Genomic DNA, 12,778 nt, shown 5'->3' on the forward strand with positions numbered 1-12,778 from the left:
CACTCGTGGATTTTATCCAGGGCTATTTTTATTTCTACTCCTCATCTTTCTGGTTCTCCCTTTGCATGCTGTGTGAAGCAGCTTAAAATACATTTCCCATTTAACTCATTTACATATTTTATATACAGAAATAAGTAGAAAGAATGCTTTAAAATATCCTAAAATGACTTAGTTTTTTCTACGAGATATTATTTTTTGCTGAAGATTTTAGTTTATTAAAAAAAAGTGCCAGGCAGTCATAGTCCACACCTTTAATCCCAGCACTTGGGAGGCAGAGGCAGATGGATCTCAGTTCCAGGCCAGCGTGATCTACAGCGTGTGTTCCAGGACAGCCAGGACTGTTATACAGGAAAAACCCTGTCTTTTTCTTTTTAAAAAAGAAAAAATAATAATTCTGATTTAAAATGGTAGCTGTTAAGTAGCCTGAGTGTGAGAGCCTATAATGCCATGAGAAGCACAAAGAGCAGTCCTGAGTGTGGACATGGGGAAGCAGAGTGGGCTGAGTGCCTGGGCCAGCCCAGAGCAGCCCATGGAAAGCTCAGCTCATGAGGCCCGGCCTCCCTGTTGAGCCTCTATCATGAATTCTGAATTGCTGCACTCTAACCGATGGGGACGGATCGTAGAGCCCTTTGTTAGCAGTTTTACTGGCTTGTGATTTCTTCTTATCAGGAATTCTGAATTACTACATTCTAACGGATGGAGATGGATCATAGAGCCCTTGGTTAGTGGTTTTACTGGCTTGTGATTTCCTCTTATCAAGAATTCTGAATCACTGCACTCTAACCAATGGAGATGGATCATAGAGCCTTTGGTTAGTAGTTTTACTGGCTTGTGATTTGTGGCAGGTTGCAAATTCGCCTTGAAATTAAACGAATTGACATGTATCTTTCAATGAATTGAATCTAGAAAATAAAATCAATAGGTTGAAACAGTTGTTGTGTTAATGGTTGACTAATAAGGAATAACTTAATCAGGTAATTGTTGGGCCTGGCATGATGGATGCCTGTCATCCCAGCACAGCAGGAGCAGAGACAGCCAGAGCAGAGGGTTCAGGTCCGTGTGGGCTATATGTAACCCTGTCTCAAAGAAATCAAAACAATGGAAATAATAACTCATTATTAGTTGTGTTTAGCGAAAATAAAAACATAAAAAATAGCCGGGTGGTGGTGGCGCACGCCTTTAATCCCAGCACTCGGGAGGCAGAGGCAGGCGGATCTCTGTGAGTTCGAGACCAGCCTGGTCTACAGAGCTAGTTCCAGGACAGGCTTCAAAACCACAGAGAAACCCTGTCTCGAAAAACAAAACAAAACAGAAAAAATAATCCCAGAAATATATAAGGTATTGTTATGTAAAGATAATTGAAAATGCTTTATAAAGGCCAGGTTCCAGCCTATAATTCCAGTAAAGGTGGGAGGATCACAAGTTCAAGAGAAAGATGGGAGAGAGCAAGGGATAAAGGAGAGTAAAATACCAAGGATGTTGTACTGATAGGGTGCTTGCCTAATATATATATTTTTTTCCTAATATATATATATATATTGCCTAAATATATAAAGCCCTAGGTTTGATTCCCAGCAAAGAAAAGGAAAATAGTAAATGTAGGATACCTTAGTAAGCATTTGAAACTAAGATTCTTGGTTAATAGCAAGATAGGTTCTGAGATTTCTTGCTTATGGAGTAGGGTAAAGTGCTCTGTAGAATGTTCATGGATTTTTCACTGACCATTAATTTGAAATGCTGGGTAGAAGTTCTGTATATAAGGTCATATGAGAGTAATTATGCAAAAGTAATAAATTTCCGATGATGGCTCACTCTGCACCAGCGCATTATAGTTAGAAACTTCCTAAGTCCCATTGGTAGGTAACTGTTGGCCCTGCTTTAATGGATATGATGGGGGAGGCACAAAGACATTTCCATTGCCATGTGCACAGTCCCCATCTTGGTCTGTTTTCGGGTTCTGGACCCTCATCACAGAGGGAGGAGGCATTAGTGCTGGTGGGTAAGGATCCCTGCCTGTACCCAGTGAAGAGCCACAGTAGACCAGAGCAATGGTGCGTGCATGTGCGTGTTTTACCACGAAGTTCCTACACGGCAGTGGAGTCTACCTCTTGTTGGAAATGTACTCCTCATCGGAGTTACCTGTGATCCCCCCCAGGCTCCCAGGCTGGCCACAAACAACTCTTTGAAGCTTCAGGGAGGAGTTATCTTGTCCTTCTCTCCTTACATTTCTAGTGGTCTTTCAGCTCTCGGCAGCTCCCTGGGTAGTCCACCCCTCATTCTGTCTCTAACACACACAACAGGACAGAAATGGCAAAGATCGGACCAACTGGTCTCATGGTTTTCTGTGTATTAAGTTCCTTCTTAGCAAGACTAAAAAACTCTTCTAGCATCTGCCTCCTGGAGGAGAAGATGGCAGTAAATTCTGCTTTGAGTTGGGAGTGAGCACCCACTGCCCTAGGATGGTGAGGAACAGTCAAGGCCGCGTCTGCCTGCGGTAGTGCACAGCCTTTGTGGCCTCTGGCTGCAGCATCTCCCCGTTTCCTCCAGAGAACTGAGCTGTCAATCACTGCTTCCCAGCCCTCCTTTCCACAGGACTAGAGCACCTGTCTCTCACATTGGCCTAGAACCCTCACCCAGAAGGCAGGAAATGGGGAACTTCAGTCTTGGAGTGGGAGCTGCAGATGTGGTTCCAAAACCGAGGTCATTTCCCTGTCTTCAGGGACATAGGTGACAGAGTTCCACAGCATTGACTGTGATTTTTATATGGATGTGACCAAAGATGCTGTGTCCTGCCTTTCACACTTAATGTTAGCTAATAAACCCCCTCTTCCAGTTTTAATAGGTTTCTGTTGTCATTTTATAAAGTTAAAGAAAGACAACATTTAGTTTTAGGAAAAACCAGTAAAATGACTGGTTTTCCAGAGTGTGCTTGTGTGCACAGGTAAAATATGCAGAGAAAGAGCATGTGCACATACAGTCACATGCAGCTTTGCAGCCTGGCAGATTCCAGACCTGAAGGGTGGAGTTGAGTTTGAGACTCGGGAGAGAACAGATGTTCAGAGCTGAAGTCTGGCTGCTCCCAAGGTCTTGCTTATGGAGGTAGATCTTTTCCAGTAGGGCTTTCAGCTGATTGGAGGAGGTCTGCCCCCAGCTGTCTCTCTGAGTCCACTGTTCATCTCATCAAAGCATCCTTCCCGAGTCATCTAGACTGTTTGGCTAAATAACTGTATACAACGGCCCAGCTAAGTTGATACAAATAATTAACCATTCAAGTCCACCCCGTGTCCACTCAGAATCTTTATGAGTCTCTCTCAGCCATAATCTTCAAATAGAGCCACAGCAAGATCATACTTTCACCTAACTTGGTATGCGCAGCTGAAACTCTAGCTCCAGAAGAAGATGCCAACTCCTTCCTGGATAGTCTGTGGCCTGGGAGCTATAATGTAAAGCTACCCAAGTTTTATACTAATGTAGGGCATACCTCATGTTAACTGTAGGAGATATGAGGGAAGACGACTTACCTGACTGTTAATATATGTATATGCACATGAATACACACAAACATGAGGAAGACGCATGGCAGGTACGGTTCTGTCTCTAACTGAGCACATGCCTATGGCTGGTATTTACTCCTACTGCGCGGCTCTTATTTCCTTTGCCTTCAGCAAACAACTCAGACGGGTGTGGTCTTGAGCTGGTTAGCCAACCCAATCTTCTTCCTTGCGGGCGTGCCCCATTAGTGGTCCTTTCTGGATTGCATTGCTGTAACTTCCCGTTGACATTAATCACAGGGGATGGGAAATGAAAGAGAAGTCTTCCTCCGGATGCCTTTCTTCTGAGTTTTGTGAGATGGTTGTCCGATTTCTGCACGACAGGATCTTTCATTCTGCCTGACACCATAGCTCCCATGGCCTTTTCTGCCTACTGATTTAGAAGCATGAGGAGCCCAGAGCAGCAGGGTGACAGTCACCTGGGTCAATAGAGTCGCTGCTGTGTGTCCCCATACACGTTTTCATTCCTTTGGGACTAAGACCTCCAGATCAACAGCATAAGGAAGCAGAAATTTTGCTTGTGGGTCACTAGGGGTAACAGTGACTAACCACACAAATGGGCCCCTTTTTTTCCGGATCTTTGAGCCTTGGCTATGGGAGAAAGTATCACATACCAGGGACAGCCAGCCTTCAAGACCCCTTGCCTTGGCCTAGCAGGGAATTAATTCCCTCTGGTTCTGTAACTCATCTTCAAAAGTGAGTTCACCATTCTGCCAAGCCAGCTGCCTCCTGTGGGAACTTGAAAGTGAAGTCCAGCTGGGCGATGATGGCGCACGCTTTTAATCCCAGCACTCGGAGGCAGAGGCAGGCGGATCTCTGGGAGTTCGAGACCAGCCTGGTCTACAGAGCTAGTTCCAGGACAGGCTCCAAAGCCACAGAGAAACCCTGTCTCGAAAAACCAAAAAAAAAAAAAAAAAAAAAAAAAAAAGAGTGAAGTCCATGGGCCAGGCCCACTGCTGCCCTTCAGTTGTGAGATGAGTTCCCTGGTCAAACTTCTGCCGCTGTGTGTAATCTAGTGGTTGTAAATGTGTGTGTGGCAGGTTTTGTCGGAAGTGCTGTATGTGTGGAAGGCAAATCCTTACCCAGAGTGCTGGCTCCAGTAATAAAACATCCTAACTTCCACGATGAAAGAACTGGTGCCATCTTATAGGCTCTGTGTACCCAGGAGTGTCTGCAGCAGGTCAGCCATGAAGGACGGAGGTCTGTGTTTCTGAGCCCATGGTAGTCCCTGTCCATGCTGCCGTAGTCATTTTGTGCATGGGCCCATCCGGCAATGACAATGTCTCTGAAAGAGATGGCCTGCTGTCCACAGAGAAAGTCATTCCCTGCTTTGTTAGAGCTGGGCTAGGCTGAGGCTCCAGGAGCCGTCACACCTTCACATTTTGTGGCCCAGACATCTTTGCCTCCAATCTTCTAATTCTTCCATGACCATGGCCATCCAGCCAAATCATCAACCATCGGCCATGAAAGCCCCCAAGTATTGCTCCCTGGGAGAATTTCTCCCCCCACTGTTCTTCAGGGGCACATCAGGAAGGGTCTGTCTTGCTGGGTGTGCTTATTTTGGGGTGAGGTTTGCTTGTCAGGCAGAACCATGTTCTTACAAGCTAGTGTTCCCTTCCTCAGTTGTTCACAGTTTACTCCCTTCTTGGAGCATTCAGGCTGAGCAAGGGAAGGCAGTGTGGTCCTAATGGGGACCACATAGGTGTACAGTTTATGTGACTTGTGCCGTTGGGGCTGCTTGTGTGATTTCATGTGGCAATGGAGCGCTGCCACACATGCCAAATATTATAAATCGATGGGTCAGGTAACACCTGGTACATGTTGGGAAGGGGCTGCATGCTTAGTGACCTGTGAGTAAACCCAGTAATAGGTTCAAAGATGTTTCTCAAGAGGAGAGTTATGGGGCTGGAGACTCAGTAGCTAAGAGCACTGGTTTCAATTCCCAGAATCCACACAGTGGATCCTAGCTTCTGAGAAACCAGTTCTGTCTTCAAGCCTCCACAGGTCCTGTATTCATGTAGTGTACAGATATACATGCAGGCAAAAGACCTGTGGTAGTTTGAATGTAATTGGTCCCCATAAGCTCATATGGAATGACACCTTTAGGAGTGTTGTAGTAGGTGTAGCCTTGTTGGAGGAAGTTTGCAGCTTTGGGGGTGGGCTTTGAGGTCTCTTTTGCTCAAGCTTCCCTCAGTATATTACTCAGTCTACTTCCTATTGCCTTCTGATCAAGATATAGCCAGCACCCTGTCTGCCTGCATGCCACCATGCTCCCTTCCATGATGATGATGATGGACTAAACCTCTGAACTATAAGCCTCCACCTTAATTAAATGTATTCCTTTTTAAGAGTTGCTGTGGTCATAATATCTTTCCACAGCAAGAGAAACCTTAACTAAGACAGAAGTTGATACCATGGACTGGGATATTGCTGGGACAGGTCTGACCATGTTTTTGTTTGAAGAAATGTGAACCTTGGGACTGTGGATTAGAAAAGAAATTGAAGTGCGGCTTAGTGGGCTACACCAGTAGGAGCGTTGAAGGCAGTGGTACTGAGTGTGATTTGATGGACTGTGGGGGACTTGCTCAAGAGGAGAGGTATTTTAGTATGTTGCCTAGATGATTTCTTGTGAAATTTTGGTGAAGATAGTGGCTGCTTTTTGCCCTGGTCTGAAAAGTTTGCCTAAGGCTAAAGTGAAGAGTTTTGGATTAATTCCCTTGGCAGGGGAAATCTCAAAACAGCCTAGTATAAACTTTGTTGTAGGGTTATTAGTGGTAACTCTGATGAAGAATTATAATGAAAAGGATCAAGCTGAGCAGTGTAAACTACAAAATGTAAAATTTAAGGAGAAAAGCAATACCAGTGAGTGGAATGGAGCTAAGTCCTGTGTTCAAGGAGTAAACAAATTAAGACACGGAATGCGGGGAGTGGTGGCCTCAGGTCAAGAGCCCACCCAGCTAAATTTTCAACTGTAAAAAGGAACTAAAGAAAAGCTTAGTGCTCTCCCAGCACTGAGAAGGCAGAGGCTAGCCTGGTCTATGGAGCAAGTTCAAGGACAGCCAACCTTAGGCAGTAAAGGTGACAATCAAAACGAGACAGCTAGTGAAGATGTAATTGAACGAGGGGGCCATGTTCCAGCCCTGGCAATCAGCAGAGCTTGACTAGTTCAGCCACATGGTTCTGGCTTTAGAATTAAGGATAGAAGAAATGGGCTGTGGAATTTATCCCCAAGACTATAAAGCTGCCGTGGCCAGGCACGTGTCAGGGGTGTCCCTGAGTGGAGGCCTAGAAAGGCCATTCCATGAAGCTGTGAACTGAAGCCTGGATTGTGTTGGAGATGGCAGCTGTGGGAAACCTGCCAAGGAAAGTTGCCAACAGGGAGTAGAACTATTCCAAGAGAGAGAAGTGTGCTGAAAGGAGCTGGAGATTTGAAGAGCTTTGACATCAGACATGGAGATGCAGAGTTTGGGGTTTGCCTAGCCAGTTTTTGGTCTTGCTTTGGCCCAGTATTTCCTTACTATACTCCCTTCCATACATTTTGGATGATAATGTATATCCTGTGCCATTGTATATTGGAAGTGTGTGATCTGTTTTTTTTTTTTTTATTTTATAGATGACTAAGTTAGGAGGTTGTATGAATCTCAGAAGAGACTTTGAACTTTGGACTTTTAAACATTGTTGAGGGCTGGAGAGATGGCTCAGTAGTTAAGAGCATTGCCTGCTCTTCCAAAGGTCCTGAGTTCAATTCCCAGCAACCACATGGTGGCTCACAACCATCTGTAAAGAGGTCTGGCGCCCTCTTCTGGCCTTCAGGCATACACACAGAATATTGTATACATAATAAATGAATAAATATAAAAAAAACATTGTTGAGACTGTGGTAGACTATGGGGACTTGTGAAGTTGGAGTAAATGCATTCTGCATTATGACACTGTTGAAAGTTTATGGGGACAGGAAGTAGAATGTGGCAGTTTGAATGTAATTGGCCCCCATAAGCTCATAGAGAATGGCACTATTAGGAAGTGTGGCCTTGTTGAAGTTACTTGCAGCCATGGAGTAAGGATGTCACTGTGGGTGCAGGTTTTAAGGGCTCTTTTGCTCAAGTTTCCCTCAGTGTGACTTTTAGTCCACTTCCTGTTGCCTTCTGACCAAAATGTATCCAGAACCATGTCTGCCTGCACGCTGCCATGCTCCCCACCTTGATGATACTGGACTGAACCTCTGTACTAGTAAGCCATCACTTCAGTTAAATGTTTTCCTTTATAAGAATTGCCATGGTCATGGTGTCTCTTCAGAGCAGTAGAAACCCTAACTACGGCAACACCCATATGTATAAAATAGAAATAAATAACATCTTACAATATATATTTTGTTCTTCTAAGGTTGGGAATATGGCTCACTGGTTGTGGTTTGAGTTAGAACGGCCCCCATAGGCTCCTATGTTTAAGTGCTTGGTCCCCAGTTGATAGAACTGTTTGGGGAAGATTAAGAGGTGTGGCCGTGTTGGAGGAGCTGTGTCACTGGGGTGGGCTTGGTCTCCTTGTCTTTTCCCTCTGTCTCCTGCCTGTGGATCAGGATGCAAACTCCCAGCTCCTTCTCCAGTGCTGTACCATGCCTGCCTACCAGCACACTCTCCACCATGACACTCATGGAGTAGGCTCTGAAACTGTAAGCACGCACTCAATTAAATACTTTCTTTTAAAAGTTTCCTTGGTCCTGGTATTTCATCATAGCAAGAGAATAATAAGTATGACAGAAGTAAAAGAAAAATAAAATTTAAAAGAGACATAGTTCCTCTATGGCTGGGGATATGGTTCACTGGTAAAGCTTTTTTTCCTCACAGTTCAGTTTTTCTCCTTCTTGAAGGGAGGATTTTCTTAGAACCCAAGAAACATGGTGCCTCAGACTCACCATTTTTTTAGCTGAGGACTGCCTGAGTTGATCCTGCTTCTACCTTCTGAGTGCCGAATTACAGGTTTGCGTTACGACGCCTATTGTATGTCATCCCAGGGACCAAATCCAGGTTTGGGAGCATGCTAGCCAAGTGCTCTCTCTGCAACCAAGCTACATCTGCTGCCTAGAGCCTGCCATGAAGGAGATTTAGTCAAGAACAAGGCCCAAGTCCCCATCTTACTCTAGCACTCTTTTCTTTGTTGGTTTCTTCCCAGCAGGACCTCCTGATGCTGTGCCCGCTGCTGGAAGTCCCACAGCACATGTGAGACCTGTGCTCACGGTGGCCAAGACCTTTGCCAGGCTTCTACTTTTACACTGCTTCCTCAATGAGGGCATTGATCTTAGCTTCTGCGATGGTTTCCTCACTGTCAGGGAAGATGAGGGTAGAGGCGGGGGCCCCAGGGAGGCGGCCGTGGTAAGGGCAAGGCAGGACTGATTAAGTGCCCCAGGAACTGAGAACCTCACCTGCCCCTGCTTTAGTTTTCTCAGCAGGATCGTGCAAACACATGGCAGCTGGGGAAAAACTTTGTTTTCCTTTTTAATGACTTTTAAAAATGTCGATGTAAAGAACTAAGTGTGGTGGTGTGTATCTGTAATCCCAGAACTAGGGTGGGGGTGGGGTGGGGTAGAAAGGTCAGCAATTCTTGCCAGGCAATGGTGGCACACTCCTTTAATCCCAGTACTCGGGAGGAGTTCAAGGCCAGCTTGGGCTACAGAGCAAGTACCAGGTCAGGCTCCAAAACTACACTTTAAAAATGGGTTTTTAAAAATGGGGTTTTTAGAAACCCCATTTCTAAAAATCAAAAAAAAAAAAAAAAAAGGACCAGCAATTCCATGCTAGTCTGGGCTAGACACTGTCTCAAAAAGAAAATGAAAGAAAAAGCAAAATTGTTAAAGCTTGAGATGGTTTGAGACTGTTTTATTTCCTAGGGATTCAGGGTAGCTGGATTACAAGGTGCTGGAAGCATTTGGCAGGGGATCGCTGATAAAGCTGCTGGAAGAGTCTGTCTGGAGACATGTGCTTTATCTGTATGTGGGCTTAACCCTGGAGCAGGGAGAATGATCAGGTCTGTATTTGAAGGGCTATTCTGCCAAGAAGGTCTGCAGCTTGAGCTGGGGTAGTAGTGGAGCCAAAGGGGCCCAGTCCGGGTCTTTCTGCAGTCAAATGGTGGTGCTGGTGGTAATGGTGGAACCCAGGAGAAGCTACTGTATCCCCTGGAGTCGGAATTACAGACATTGTGAGCCACCTTACCTGGGTGCTGGGAACTGAACTCTGGGCTGTTGGAAGAAGAGCAAGCATTCCAAATGTTGAGCTGTCTCTGCAGCCTGGTGTGTGTTTTGGAACAGGGTCTCGGTTGGCCTAGAACTTTCTTTGCTGTCAGGGATGACCATAAACTCCTGATACTTTGCCTCAGCCTGAGTTCTGGCTTGAGTGTTTTCCTTCTCACAGGCCTCAGGCAGAGTTTGTGTTCTTCCTTTGCTATTTGCCACCATTATTTCTACCCACTGGGTAAGATTTTCTACAAAACTCCCTAAAATTTCAAACATATGTATCCTAGAACCTATAGTTTCATTTCACACAATAATACTTTTATCGCTATTTATTAGACTTTGGATAAGGGGTAACAAAATTCACAAAAATGAGGAAGGTGAAAAATCTTAGAGCTATTTACATGGTGGCTCATTTGAAACATTATTTTCATATTTGTCTGTGTGTGCACAGGTGTGTGAAGGACAGAGGATAAGCTTGGGGAGTCGGTTCTCCTTCCATCGTGTGGGTTCTGGGGATAGAACTCAGGCCATCGGGCTTGATAGCGAGTACCTTTACCAACTAAGCCTAACCTCACAGGCCCCCTTTTTTTAGACTCAGTGACCAGAAGCACTGGCGGCCTTCAGCCTATCTGACTGCTCAATAGGGCCACAGCATGGAAGCACCAGGGCTAAGGGGCCTGACTGTGGATAGGGAAGTAGACCCCCATGAAGAGAGGACAGACAACACTGTGCTGGCTAGTCTAAGCCTGAAATGTGACCTGAGAGGAAGGACCCTCACCTGAGAAAACTGCCTCCATGAGACCCGGCTGTAAGGTATTTTTTAAATTCATGATTGTTGGAGGAGGGCCACCCTGGACTGATGGTCCTGGGTTCTATAGGAAAGCAGGCTGAGCAAGCCACGAGGGAGCAAGCCAGTAAGCAGCTCCTCTCCATGGCCTCTGTATCAGCTCCTGCCTCCAGGATCCTGCTCTGTTTGAGTCCTTGTCCTAGCTTCTTTCTTCCATAATGGACCGTGATGTGGAAACGTAAGCTAAATAAACCCTTCCTTCCCCAACTTGCTTTTTGGTCATGGTGTTTCACTGCAGCAATAGAAACCCTAGGACAAATACCCTCCCTCCTTTCTCCCTTTCCCGTCCTTCCTTAAATTTGTTTAGTGCTGTTTGTTTAGTAGAAATCCTTTCCATGGTCCCAGATGTTCAAGTTAGACACAGATGACCTCTTTCCTCCACGCATTGTTTATTTTCTCCTCTAGGCCCAGGGAAGGCAGAGCTCTACGTAGAGGAGGGACAGCGGCTCAGCTGGCACACAATTACAAAGCACTCTTTGTCCTGGTGGTTTAGTGAGCTTGTTCAAGGTTGGGCTGGAAAACACTGGCCTTAAGTTTCCTCTCAGCTGGTGCCGAGCACCTACCGAGAGAGCAGGAGAATGGAGACGTGTGAGCGACTGAACCAGTAGGAGGCAGAAAGGGCTGGGCAGATTACTACAGTTGGAACACTTCACTGGTACCGTTGCCATGTTCTATGTGGCACCAACAGGTTTGCTGCCGGCAAACAAGGGATGCAAAGTGCTTTGGACTCTTGGGCAGGATCATCCTAGTCCTCTCTCAGCTGGTCTTTAGGCTAAGGTGCCTATCCAGGGGTCTGTTTTAAGAAAGGCATTGCTCTTTAACGAACAGTCCAGTGTGTTAACTCTGCCAAGATCATCTAGAGACATGTTTAATGGCTTGGAATAATGTAGCACTTTCAGATGAGAAATACCGTGCCTACATTTTCTAGTCTCTATTTGAGGTAGGTGATGAAAAACTGAGATGCCTTTGCTTCCTTGCATCTATAGCCAGGTGATGGTCATTTCTGTGCCTATGGAATTTATCACTCCTTCAAAAACATTTTTTATAACATTCATGTATTCAGTTTTGGGGCAGAGCCGGTCACGTGTGCGTGTGTGCGTGTGGTTAGAAGACACCTTTGAGGGGCCCAGGAATGGGACTCGGGCGTCTTCTGAGTGTCTTTATCCCCTGAGCCACCTCTCCAGCCACAAGAACAATTTTGATTCGCTACCTAGGATTTATACTAAGCAGGTATACAAAAAACCCACTACATCATAAAGGAATTTAGAACTTAGTGGGGAAGGAGAAAACAGCCATTAACACAGAAGCCTATTTTTTGAGGTAGATCAAAGGAAGAGAAGTTAAAGCCCTGGGAAGACAAAAAGAGGTCGCCTTTAATAGTGACAGGGATGTGGGACTGCAGAGTAACCCAGGTGTGCAGGTTTGAATACACAGGTTAGGACACACGGGGCTCGAACATGCGGTAGGAAGGGGATACAGGCTGTCAGCACACCAGCTTGCGTTGGCCCTGTTCATTTATTTCCTTTAGAGCTAGCAACAGAGGGCTGACAACCTTCCTGAAGCAAAGGCCCGCTACTAGCTTCTCAGAACGTCTCCCCTCTTCGCAATGGAGAGTTCATTTACGGCATGAGCGACGCGGGTGCACCGTGCCCTCAGAAACCCTCTAGTCCTCTCAGGTGGGCAGTGCTGGGACCGCTGTGGTACCCTAATCAAAGAATAGAGTGAGGAAGGCAAGGGTGGGGCGCCGAGCATCTTGCCTACTGCTCAGGCCATCACCGGAAAGGCAGCCCGAGGGCAGCCTGCAGGCTCCTGCACCTCTGTGCTACCCGCCCAGTTCCGGCCACCGTCCCTGCTCCACACTGGCGTGTCTGTCCTAGGCTCTCCCTTCCTTCCTCCGGTTTTCTTTCTCTCTGCTCCTCGCGGGTTGCAATGTGTTCTGTAAATATTCCCTCTCTCCCACTCCGCCTCCGCGGCACGGCTCACCCTAGGCGGGCTGCTCCAGGAACCTGAGCCGGATGCTGGACGAGCCCCTGCCACGTCTCCGCTGCCCGGAGCCCCGCGCCTGCGCGCATTGGGCGGGGGGCCGAGGCCTGCGCGTGAGCGGCGCGGGCGTGGCCCAATGGGAGAGCCGCGGCGGCGCGCGTTGCCGGGGGG

This window comes from Microtus oregoni, unplaced genomic scaffold (assembly GCF_018167655.1).
Source record: "Microtus oregoni isolate MIOR12 unplaced genomic scaffold, Mior012 000002F_ref0000024, whole genome shotgun sequence".
NCBI lineage: Eukaryota > Metazoa > Chordata > Mammalia > Rodentia > Cricetidae > Microtus > Microtus oregoni.